General features: G+C 38.4%; 1 non-coding gene across 1 annotated transcript; it reads right to left on the bottom strand.

The window, feature by feature from the left end:
* Positions 1-2,217: 2,217 nt before the first annotated feature.
* On the bottom strand, positions 2,218-2,324 carry LOC145077472 (small nucleolar RNA R71). The gene has a single exon (XR_013693215.1). It is a non-coding gene; the product is annotated as a small nucleolar RNA R71 (small nucleolar RNA).
* Positions 2,325-12,753: the final 10,429 nt, after the last annotated feature.

Below are 12,753 nucleotides of genomic sequence, written 5' to 3' on the forward strand. Positions count from 1 at the left end.
AGTGAAAGGGAACAAGGGAAAGCAATTAGAGACCAAAGAATGAAGATTGAGGGACAAAAACTTATCTACTCGCCGAGTACACGAGCTTACTCGGCGAGTCCAGCAGAATATTCCAGAAGATAGCCACGACTCCTGATTTAAGACGGATAACTACGAGGCTACTCGGTGAGTTGGGTCTGCTACTCACCGAGTACTGTTTTGAGATAGCTATAAAAACCGAGCCTTTATCCGATGGGACTACTTTTCTGGCGTTTTTTGAAGATCCAACTGCGATTGAGAACCCTTGAAGACGCTGAGGAATTCTAATCTTCAACCTTTTGAAGAATTGAAGCAACTAGGTTAATCATTCCACTTAGCTTTAGGAATTGAGTATGTTTAATCTAGCTAAACTTGTTTTTGTGTTTGTTTTTACTGCAACTATGAGCTAAATACGTTTTTGTTTCTGTTTGGGGAACACCAAGGAACTCCTATGGTTTAATTCTTAGTTTTTGGTTAATTGTTTATTGGTGATCTATTAAATTAAGTTTGTTAAAGAACCTTATGCATTAATCACAATTATTTTCTGTTAATTGGAAGACAATTAAGCTGCATGAACATCTCTTAGTTGTTAACCTCATATGTCTATGTGAACACTAAATCATATGCTTAGGAATAATGATTATGAAACTAAGATTAATAAGACAATAATTAGATTAATGTGTGAGCTTGTTTGAGAAACCATCAAACAAGAGGTTAATTGAACCACTAAATTGATTTACCACTACAAATCTTATTTAATCCAAATTATTAATATAGGGAATTAATTAGTTTAAACACTTGATCACTGCTTGAATTAATCAGTTGTCTAAGGGTTAGGAGTAATGAACATGAACCTAATCACTATAATTGGTATCCAATAACAATTAATCTATCATAAATACAAAATAACCATAGGAGTGAATTGGTTGAACCTAAATAGAAACATCTTTATCAAATTTGGTGAATTAGTTGTTTGCTTCAGTTATTTAGTTAATTAAGTGTTTTATGGTGTGCTTAAGTTTCTAGTCTTGTAAAACTAGAAGAAAAACCTTTTACTTTCATTAATTGCTTAGTTAAAATTAGCCATTAGTTTAATTTTCCGTTCCCTGAGTTTGATACCTTACTTACTAAACTATACCACTAAAAGACAGGTTCACTGTCTTTGTGTGCTAAATTTATTAATAAAAAGTAGGAATAAAACAAGTGCATTTACACACATCAAGTTTTTGGCGCCGTTGCCGGGGAATGGTTCTAAATAATTAATCTAATCCCTATTTTTTTCGATCCTTTGTGTGAGTTTACTGGCACAAAGTTAATTTATTGCAATTTAGTAGTTAGAAATTAGGTTTTAGCATCTGTTTTAGTTTTAAAATTAAGTTTAAAATTTCTTCAAAATTACACTGATACTCGCCGAGTGCAGTCGCACCTACTCGGGGAGTACCAGTGTATTTAGCAGATTAATTTTCGATTTTTTTAGTACATTTTTTTTGTTCTTTTTACGTTTTTATCTTGTTTATTTCAGGACTTTCATGACCAGAGGATCAAACACCCTGCTGGTACCCCCGTTTGAAGATCCCGAATCCGCATTAAAAAGGAACAAAGGAAAGGACGTGGAGAGCTCGAGTACACCAAAGAAGTCACCTTTGTCCAATTTGAAGATTGTTTTTGGGAAAAAGAAGAGCAGCAAATCAGGAGCATCCAGTGCCTCTTTGACAATCGAGGACCCAATTCAAGAAGATATCGAGTACGAGACCGAGGAAGAAGAGGAGCCTACATACGAGCACGAAACCGATTCCGAGGAAGAGTTAGCTATCACAATGGCTAACATTGATGAAATCCCCATGGGAATGGAAGAAGAGGATGCGCGACGATACTGGCCCGGGACTTGTGCAACCCACAATTCCCGCGACTGCTACTTTTGAGCTAAAGGGTCATATCCTAGATTTACTTAAAGAAATACCGTTTTATGGAAAAGACCATGAAGATGCCTACAAGCATTTGGACGAAGTCAATGATGTAGCTGATTACTTCAATGTTCCAAATGTGCCCCACGAGACTCAGCTACTTCGTATGCTTCCGGTGACATTCAAAGGTGCTGCAAAAGACTGGCTCAAGTCCCTCCCCCCCGGATTAGTCACCACTTGGGCCAAGATGAAAGAAGAATTCATTGATCACTTTTGCCCACCTTCCAAGATAGCCAAGTTGAAGAAGGCCATTGCTAACTTTGAACAACAAGCTGGAGAGTGACTATATGAAGCATGGGAGAGGTACAAGAGCTTACTAAGAAACTGCCCACACCATGACCTAAACAGCAAGCATCCATCCATAATATAGAAACGCAGCTTGGGCAACTTGCTCAACAAATCAACCAAAGGTCACCGGGCGAACTTCCAAGCAAAACTGAAAATAACCCACGAGGCACGCACATAAACATAGTCACAACAAGAAGTGGGAAGATAATCACTCCCCTGGCACCTATTCATACTGAGTCATCCAAGGAATCACAGAAGGAGGAGGCAGAAAAGCAAGCAGAAAACCAAGACATACAATCTGACAGCCCTACTCGCCGAGTACCACGTACGCACTCGGCGAGTACACCACCAAATACCAACAACCAGGTCCCTGAAAAACTTTACCAGCCTCCAATGCCATACCCAGCCCGAGCTAAGAAGGAGAAGCAGAAAGAGGAGTATCAGAAGTTTCTAGATCATATCAAGACTCTTCAAATCAACATACCCTTCATTGAAGCCGTCTTGCAAATGCCCAAGTATGCAAAGTTCCTAAAGGAAATTCTCACTAATAGAAGGAAGATGGAAGAAGTGAAGAAGGTAGTACTCAATGAAAACTGCTAATATGCTATGCTAAATAAGCTACCAAAGAAGAAAGGTGATCCGGGGAGTTTGACTTTACCTTTCCAATTTGGCAACTTGGTCACCATTCATGCCTTAGCCGATTCGGGAGCAAGTGTGAGCCTAATGCCATACTCATTCTTTAAGAAGCTGGATCTCCCGGAACCTAGGCCAATTCGCATGGAAATTCATTTGGCAAACAAGACAGTCACCTTCCCAAGAGGCATATGCGAAGACATACTAGTCAAGGTGGACAAATTTGTCTTTCCCGCTGATTTTATCATTCTAGACATGGAGGCGGATCCACAAGTGCCAATCATCCTTGGAAGGCCCTTCCTCAACACGGCAAGTGCTATAGAAGACATGAGGGACTCGAAGCTCACCTTGCGGGTAGGTGAAGATTCAGTCACATTTGGGGTAGACCAAGCTATGAAGTATTCAAGGAACAGTGACGACACGGCATTCTCAATTGATATGCTTGACGAATTATTGGAGGAATGCATAACTGAAGATTCCAGCAAGTTCACAACTGATGATGAAGAATTTGATCGAGAAAAAGACTTAATGGAAATTGAAAGACTGCTGGAAGAAGCAGATTATGAAGAATTGGTGAAGCAAACTGACACTCCTACTCGCCGAGTAGGACCGATATACTCGTCGAGTTCCTCCTTAGAAAAGGCAGAAGTTGTGAATACAGCCACAAACTCGCCGAGTACCCTACCTGCACTCGGCGAGTCCAACAGTCAGAACCAAAAAACAGAGCTCAAAATTTTACCAGAGCATTTGGAGTATGCTTTCCTTGAAGAAGGCAACCAAAAGCCTGTAATCATAGTCGCTGACCTGTCCAATTCTGAAAAGAAAGAGCTCGTGCAAGTGTTGAAGAAGCGGAAGCGGGCCATAGCATGGAGCATCACCGACATCAAGGGAATAAGCCCATCTTATTGCTCCCACAAGACCAATCTGGAAGAAGGAGCAAAGCCGGTGGTACAACACCAAAGAAGGTTAAACCCAAACATGCAAGAAGTAGTCAAGAAGGAAGTGGTCAAACTCTTAGATGCGGGAATTATCTATTCCATTTCCGACAGTCCGTGGGTGAGTCCGGTCCAAGTGGTGCCCAAGAAAGGAGGGATGACGGTCATAACCAATGAAAAGAATGAGCTAATTCCGACACAAACGGTAACCAGTTGGAGAGTGTGCATCGATTATCGAAAGCTAAACGATGCCACTCGTAAAGACCATTTTCCCTTACATTTTATTGATCAAATGTTAGAAAGACTATCGGGCCATAGCTACTATTGCTTTCTAGATGGATTCTCGGGGTATTTTCAAATACCCATAGACCCAATGGACCAAGAAAAGACCACATTCACTTGCCCAAGTGGGACTTTTGCTTATAGACGCATGCCTTTTGGGCTATGCAATGCACTCGCGGCTTTTCAAAGGTGTATGACAGCCATATTCCACGATATGGTGGAAAAATTCATGGAAGTTTTTATGGACGAATTTTCTGTTTTTGGATCTTCTTTCCATGATTGTCTCACAAATCTTCACTTAATGCTTGCTAGGTGGGAAAAAACCGACTTGGTCCTCAATTGGGAGAAATGTCACTTTATGGTCAAGGAGGGTATAGTTTTGGGCCACAAAGTTTCCAAAATGGGAATTGAAGTGGATCGGGCAAAGATTGACACCATTGCCAAAATTACCACCACCAACTAATGTGAAGGGAATTAGGAGTTTTCTAGGACACGCGGGTTTTTACCGGCGTTTCATAAAAGATTTTTCTAAAATAACTAGACCTCTAACACAATTACTACTAAAAGATGCACCATATACTTTTACTAAAGAATGTTTTGAGGCATTTGAATGTTTAAAGGAAAAATTAACTAATGCCCCGATCATTATTGCACCAAATTGGAACTTACCCTTTGAGATTATGTGTGATGCTAGTGACTTTGCATTAGGAGCTGTCCTTGTTCAAAGGGTTGATAAGCACTTTCGACCCATATATTATGCTAGCAAGACTCTAAATCCAGCCCAAGAGAATTACACCACCACTGAAAAGGAATTATTAGTTGTGGTGTATGCCTTTGACAAATTCTGCCCTTACTTGGTTTTATCCAAAACTACTGTTTTTACTGACCACTCGGATATCAAGTATTTGTTTGCAAAACAGGATGCCAAGCCAAGACTGATATGATGGGTGCTACTTCTTCAAGAGTTCGACATAGAGATACGAGACAAGAAAGGAATGGAGAATGTAGCAGCTGACCACTTGTCAAGGCTTGAGAACCCGCAATTGCAAGAAGATAAAGATGGAGACGACTTCCCGGACGAGTACATTATGGTGATCGTGGGAGAAGAGCCATGGTTCGCAGATATAGCTAATTATTTAGCTACAAAATACATCCCGAAAGATTTTAGCAGTCAACAAAAGAAGAAATTCTTTTCTGAATTAAAATATTACTTTTGGGACGAGCCATACCTCTTCCGGAGCTGTGCGGATGGGATCATACGAAGATACGTATTCGGGAAGGAAAGCCGGAAAATATTAGAGCATTGTCATAGCGGGCCCACGGGTGGACATCATGGAGCACACTACAAGGCAAAGAAGATCTTTGACATTGGGTTCTATTGGCCCACAATTTTTAAAGATGCATCCCAATTTGTCAAAGAATGTGATGCTTGTCAAAGAGTGGGAAACATTTCATCTCGAAATGAAATGCCACAACATAGTATCCAATTGTCAAACACTTGTCAAGTAAGGAAGAATTTTCTTTTATGTTCTGTGATGTTTTGTTATGTTTTGAACAATTGTCAAACACTTGGATGATTTTTATTTTTGTTGGGATGGTTATTACTTTCACTTTTAGTTGTTTATTTTTCAGGGACAGAAGATTAGGAAGCATACTAACTTGTAAGGGTCAAGTAAGGAATGAGAGGTTTTCAAGAAAAGTATGGAGTCTTGTCCTTAGGATTGCGTCCGTGAGAGTCGAGAGTAATGGAGAGTGCAGCTGCTGAAGGAATTAGAGTGAGGATCATTGAAATTACCAAATTCAAAACCTGAGTCGAAAGGAGTATCAGCTAGATCAGTTTTGGCAATACAGTGCCTACTCGCCGAGTGCACAAATTCTACTTGGCGAGTACCTGAGATACTACACGATATAGTTCCAAGTCAAGATATACTCGCCGAGTACACGTCATTACTCGTCGAGTAGACTTGCAATTTTCGAACTCCAGAGCTGTTTTCAGTAATATCACTGCATCATTCATCCACTTTTTGTCAAGAATTGTCACTGGAGTTTTTCTAAGAAGCTTGTTCCGTGAAATTTTCGAGCTGTCAACCACACGAGACATGACACCCAAGCCATGGATGAGCTGTTCCCATGGCTAAAGTCAAGAGAAGAAGGAGCTAAAGAAGAGAGTATCAACCTATCGACTGCTACCCCAGGGGAGTTTGTTCCAATTCCCTCTATATATTTGCATTTTTATTTTTTTTGCTTAGTATGCAATGAGGGCATTGCATAAAATAAGTGTGGGGTAGGGCGTTGGTCATACATTAGAAAATTTAGAATCTTAATTTAGGCTAATTTTAAAAATTGTTGCATACCAAAAATATTACTTAGGGACTTAATTTAGAAAATTTTGGTAAAAGAAAATTAGGATTCCATGTTAGAATTGTGTTGATGATTGCATGAAAACCCAAATGTTTAGTTGACCCTATATACGTTCTAGTGCATTTGTGGCTTCCTTATTCCAGTGAAATCATGGGACAAAAACACGACCTTGGTCAGCCTGAGGGATGCAATATGTTTAGCAGCCTAAACCTAAAATGTATCCAGGAAAATTATTATTGTTAGTCAATAAAGGTTGAGGCTGAACGCCCTTGCTTTAGCATGTAGGTTTATTGAGTGAAAAAAGTGAGGTACATGTAAAAAGAGAGAGAGAGAGAGAGAGAGAGAGAGAGAGAGAGAGAGAGAGAGAGAGAGAATTACAAGAAAAGTTGAAGAATTTTGGAGCAAATAAAGTGAAGATCAAAAGATCAAAATTCCAAGAAATTCAAAAGTTGAAGATACCAAAAATCAAACAATAAAGGTGGTGAATTCAAAGAAATCAAAGATCAAATTATCAAGGAAGTGAAGAATTCAAAAGAGCTCCATAGTGGTATCGAAAAGTTGTAATTCTAGATTATGTATGCTTGGCTTGCTCAATTAAAAATACCTTGAGGGTAAGAGATTTTCTGCGGATGGATTCGGAGGGTTGCATAAAATGAGCATAGTTCAGGGTGAGTGGGCGAATGTTTATGAGGATTGTGAGTATTTGGAGTATGGGGGTACTTAGGACAATTTTAGACACAAATGCATGCGTTGCGGTCTTGGCATAATGGTTGGGTTACATTGGAATTGTCATATGTGATTCTAATATGTTTAAAATTCAGTTTTGCTTGGGGGCAAGCAAAAGTCAAGTGTGGGGTATTTTGATATGTGCATAATTAGTTAGTTATTTAGCATACATTTTTATTCATTTTTAACTAATTATGTGAATAATATGGACAAAAGGTACTTAATAGTGTTTAAATTTTGTTTTTAGTCCAAAAGACATGCTTGGGAGTGAAAGGGAACAAGGGAAAGCAATTAGAGACCAAAGAATGAAGATTGAGGGACAAAAACTTATCTACTCGCCGAGTACACGAGCTTACTCGGCGAGTCCAGCAGAATATTCCAGAAGATAGCCACGACTCCTGATTTAAGACGGATAACTACGAGGCTACTCGGTGAGTTGGGTCTGCTACTCACCGAGTACTGTTTTGAGATAGCTATAAAAACCGAGCCTTTATCCGATGGGACTACTTTTCTGGCGTTTTTTGAAGATCCAACTGCGATTGAGAACCCTTGAAGACGCTGAGGAATTCTAATCTTCAACCTTTTGAAGAATTGAAGCAACTAGGTTAATCATTCCACTTAGCTTTAGGAATTGAGTATGTTTAATCTAGCTAAACTTGTTTTTGTGTTTGTTTTTACTGCAACTATGAGCTAAATACGTTTTTGTTTCTGTTTGGGGAACACCAAGGAACTCCTATGGTTTAATTCTTAGTTTTTGGTTAATTGTTTATTGGTGATCTATTAAATTAAGTTTGTTAAAGAACCTTATGCATTAATCACAATTATTTTCTGTTAATTGGAAGACAATTAAGCTGCATGAACATCTCTTAGTTGTTAACCTCATATGTCTATGTGAACACTAAATCATATGCTTAGGAATAATGATTATGAAACTAAGATTAATAAGACAATAATTAGATTAATGTGTGAGCTTGTTTGAGAAACCATCAAACAAGAGGTTAATTGAACCACTAAATTGATTTACCACTACAAATCTTATTTAATCCAAATTATTAATATAGGGAATTAATTAGTTTAAACACTTGATCACTGCTTGAATTAATTAATTGTCTAAGGGTTACGAGTAATGAACATGAACCTAATCACTATAATTGGTAGCCAATAACAATTAATCTATCATAAATACAAAATAACCATAGGAGTGAATTGGTTGAACCTAAATAGAAACATCTTTATCAAATTTGGTGAATTAGTTGTTTGCTTCAGTTATTTAGTTAATTAAGTGTTTTATGGTGTGCTTAAGTTTCTAGTCTTGTAAAACTAGAAGAAAAACCTTTTACTTTCATTAATTGCTTAGTTAAAATTAGCCATTAGTTTAATTTTCCGTTCCCTGACTTCGATACCTTACTTACTAAACTATACCACTAAAAGATAGGTTCACTACCTTTGTGTGCTAAATTTATTAATAAAAAGTAGGAATAAAACAAGTGCATTTACACACATCATTGACCAAACCCTAAAAGTCAACAAAAGTCAACTCTCCGGGTTACGTTGCGCCTACCAAACCTATACGTTGGGCGTACCCGGTGACCTCACAAAAATGGCGAACGTGACCCACTACGCCGCGCGTACTGGGATTACGCCTCGCGTAACTCCCAGTTTCAGACTCCTTCGCTCTTGGGTTCTTAAACAGTTAAGACACATGTCCAACTTATAGATCTGACCATTTCTAAGCCTCTTAATCCATAAAGTTGGTGACTTTAAGCCTTTGCATGGCTGGACAAGTCACTAACACCCATAACATTCCATTTCCAACCCTAGAAAAGCTCATAACTCAAGCATGACCCCATAACAACAACCAAGTTGGGATCTTTATGGATCTATAGTACAAAAATCACTGAAATGGGACAAATCTAGGTCCATGGAGTCCCTTACACTCATAAAGTCTCCACTTTTGGGTCTTTTAACCCTAGAAATGGTCCATGCAACATCAAACCAAGATAAAGAGGAAAGTTTTGAGCTTTATACCACTTGATGAAGCTTCTTACTCTGAAGATCTCAGATCCAAACTTGCACTTCACGCCCTAGCCTCCACAAGCTCCTCTCCTTCTTCTTCACTAACACACCAAGGCACTTTTAGCTCAAAACACTCACACACAAGCTTAAGGACGAAGGAAGGCTCTCTTAGGGTTTCACTCTCTGATATGGTGGCTGAGGAATAAGCCTTAGCATCCTTTATATTGTGCACAAGCCAAATATTAGGGTTTGCATCTGGGCCCTCTACGCCCAGCGTACCTAGGTTAGTCCGCGTCCAAATTAAGCGCATGAGTACGCGCATCGTACTCCCTAGTACGCCCAGCGTACTCATTTTCCACAAAATTCACTCATGGGCTAAACTTGACAACTTGACAAAAGAGAAGGGTTAAATAGCTTTACCTGAATTTCGGGATGTTACAGTCATGGTGAATTATGGTTTACGTGTAAGAAACCCTAGGAATTCCACACTATAAATGTAACCCCTAACTCCCTAAAATCGACCAATGCATTCCAAGGTGAAGCCCTAGCCCATTTTTATGCTTCATAACCTCACTCTCACAAGCCTCCATTTTCTTTTTGTGTTTGTAACTTATTAGAGGTATCTCACATGAGGTACTAAGCTCTTGAAAGGCCAAGAACTATAAGCTACAATTAAGAGGTATTCGTCTAACTATTTTTTATGTTGTATATCTCCAATTGCATGCTAGCTAGGGTATATGCTTTGGATAAAATGAAATTGCATGTATAACTTGAGAAAACTTAGATCCTAAGCATCAGGGTTGTATGTGCACCATAGGGATGTTATAGTGCTCAAAACCCATCACAATTATGCTCCCACTAGCTTTGACATGTACCCAGAAATCAATTGGACTTCTAGAAATCAATACCCTTTTACTTTCTCATGGAAGTGCAGATTCCTATTTCGTGATGCTTCGTTAGGCATCAAATTAGACTTCTTAAGCTTATGCACTTTATCCGAGTAGTGTATGTGTTCAAACCCCTTCTAGACGTGATAAACATATCTCCTTAAAGTTTAAAAAATTTCTTGCAATACCTCACAATTAAAAATATGAAGAGGTATGTCATAATCATATTATGAATTTAAGAATGCAACTAGTACAACCAATATTCGTATTGATCCTTATCGGACCCTTAAAGTCTATCAACGAACGTATTTCCTAGTACTTAATTTCACGAATTAGAGCGAAATCTTTGCCACTTAGATTTCAAGTTACATAAGTTTCTATTTATGTGAATCTATCATTTCCAACCTTGATATTGCCATATTTACACTTATTTTTAGGCAGTATTTAAGTACATTTTTATTAATAAATTGATAATATGTTTAAAATAAAGATACTTATGAGTTTAAATTGTTATTTTCAGTCAATACAAAGGATTTTCGAAGAAAGGGACCAAAGGTGACAAAATGGGGAACATGGGAGGCTTGGAAGACAAGAAAATAATAAATTCACGATAAGAGCTAATTCCACGACGTGGAGATGAAGCCCACGACGTGGCATGGGTGTTCAGAAGATAAGCATCGCGACGCGGAGGATTTCCTTGAAGGATACGGATTGCTTGAAGCCCACGACGTGGCGCAACCTGGCCACGACGTGGCGCGAGTTTTTAAGCATTATATAAGTTCTGATGATTATTACGAAAAGGGAGACTTTTGGCAGAAGAGAAAGAGTTCCAGAAGACGAATAAGAACGAAAGAAAGGCTCTGGAAGAGGGTTTTCAACACCAAAAGAAGTAAAGGTTTATTTTTAGAACATGTCTTTCATTAGTTTTAGCTGTGTTAGTTTAATTACTATAATGAGCAGCTGAATCTAGCTACTCTTGTTTAGCTAGATGAAGCTTTGAACTTATGAATAGTTATATGATTATGGATTAAGCTTAGTTGGTGAAAATTTGCTTGTGTTTGATTTGTATGACCTAGCATGTTAATATTTGTTTATCTAATTGTTTAATTACATGTTCTGTGTAGCTTAGTGACCATTAAACTGCATGAACCTGTTTACCTAATAATTTAGTGAACATTGAATTATTAGAGCTAGGATTGACCAATCTTAGTTAATAATTAGAATAAATAAAGTTTAGCTGTGCTAGAGAACGAGAATTGTGATCATAATTGCGTTTACACAACAATTCTTATATAGCATATTTTCAACTATAATTGGTTCTGTGTTTAATTATGTGTGAACATACATGGTTTGACATGAATTAGTTAAATATTGGTAAGATAGAACTAAATTACTAATATAATTAAAAACCAACTTAGTAATCCGTAATTGTTAGCTAGCCATAAGGGAAAAGTGGATTCAATCTAAACAAGAGTGTGTGTTTTTACTTATTGAATTGGATTTAAGTTCATCTGATCTTGTAAAATCAGATAAAACCATTTATTAAATTTGTTAATAAATTAGGTTAATTTAATAGTAAGTAAATTAATTAGAACACCGTTCCCTGTGATCGACACCCGACTTACCTAAGCTATACTGTAATCTGACTAGGTACACTGCCTATAAGTGCATAGATAGTCTAAGTTTGTTAGGTTATAAATATTAAAATTAGTGGGTACTTTTGTGCACATCAAGTTTTTGGCGCCGTTGCTGGGGAACGGCTTAGTTTGTAGTTTAATTATTTGCATTAAATTAATCGATCCTTCTTGTGGAATCACAGCCACAAAAAGTTAATTTTTCAGCAAAAATAAAAAAATTTTTTACAGAGTCCACGACGTGGCCATATACTTGCCACGACGTGGACAGGCAAAATTTTTAAAATTTTTATTTGGTAGTTAGTTTTTCTTATTTTAGTTCAGTTTTACATTTTAGTTTAGCAAGTTGCAGGAGTTCATGACCAGAAGCTCAAACACACACTTGGTGCCACCACTGGAAGACCCCGAATCTGCACTTCACAAGAAAAAGACGCCCTTGCAAGAATTGAAGTCAGCCTTTTCTAGGAAGTCAGGAAAGAAGACAGGAGAGTCCAGCTCATCAGCGAAGCACAAGAGCAATTTTGAGCATTTGGAACACACACCCGTGCAAACCGAGTCCGAAAGCGATACCGAGCCAGAATTTGAAGAACACACAAGTGAACCCGAGAACGAGCCAAGGAACAAGATGGCAGCGATTGAAGAAATGTCCATGGGAGCATACAAAAAGCGGATCCGAGATGACATGGGTCCTGGGTTAGTCCAACCCGCAATTCCTGCCACTGCCACATTCGAACTAAAGGGACACATATTGACAGCACTGAAGGACATCCCATTTTTCGGGAAGGATCATGAGGATGCTTTTAAGCATCTAGACGAAGTCAACGACATTGCTGATTACTTCAATGTCCCAAATGTCACAAGAAATACAGTCTTGCTTAGGATGCTTCCTATCACTTTCAAAGGAGCTGCTAAGGAGTGGTTAAAAGCACTCCCACCAGGTACAATCACCACTTGGGCTCAAATGCGTGAGCAATTCCTGGACCAGTTCTGCCCGCCATCCAAGATAGCC

This window comes from Lactuca serriola, chromosome 9 (assembly GCF_051521515.1).
Source record: "Lactuca serriola cultivar US96UC23 chromosome 9, Lser_US96UC23_V15, whole genome shotgun sequence".
Lineage (NCBI taxonomy): Eukaryota > Viridiplantae > Streptophyta > Magnoliopsida > Asterales > Asteraceae > Lactuca > Lactuca serriola.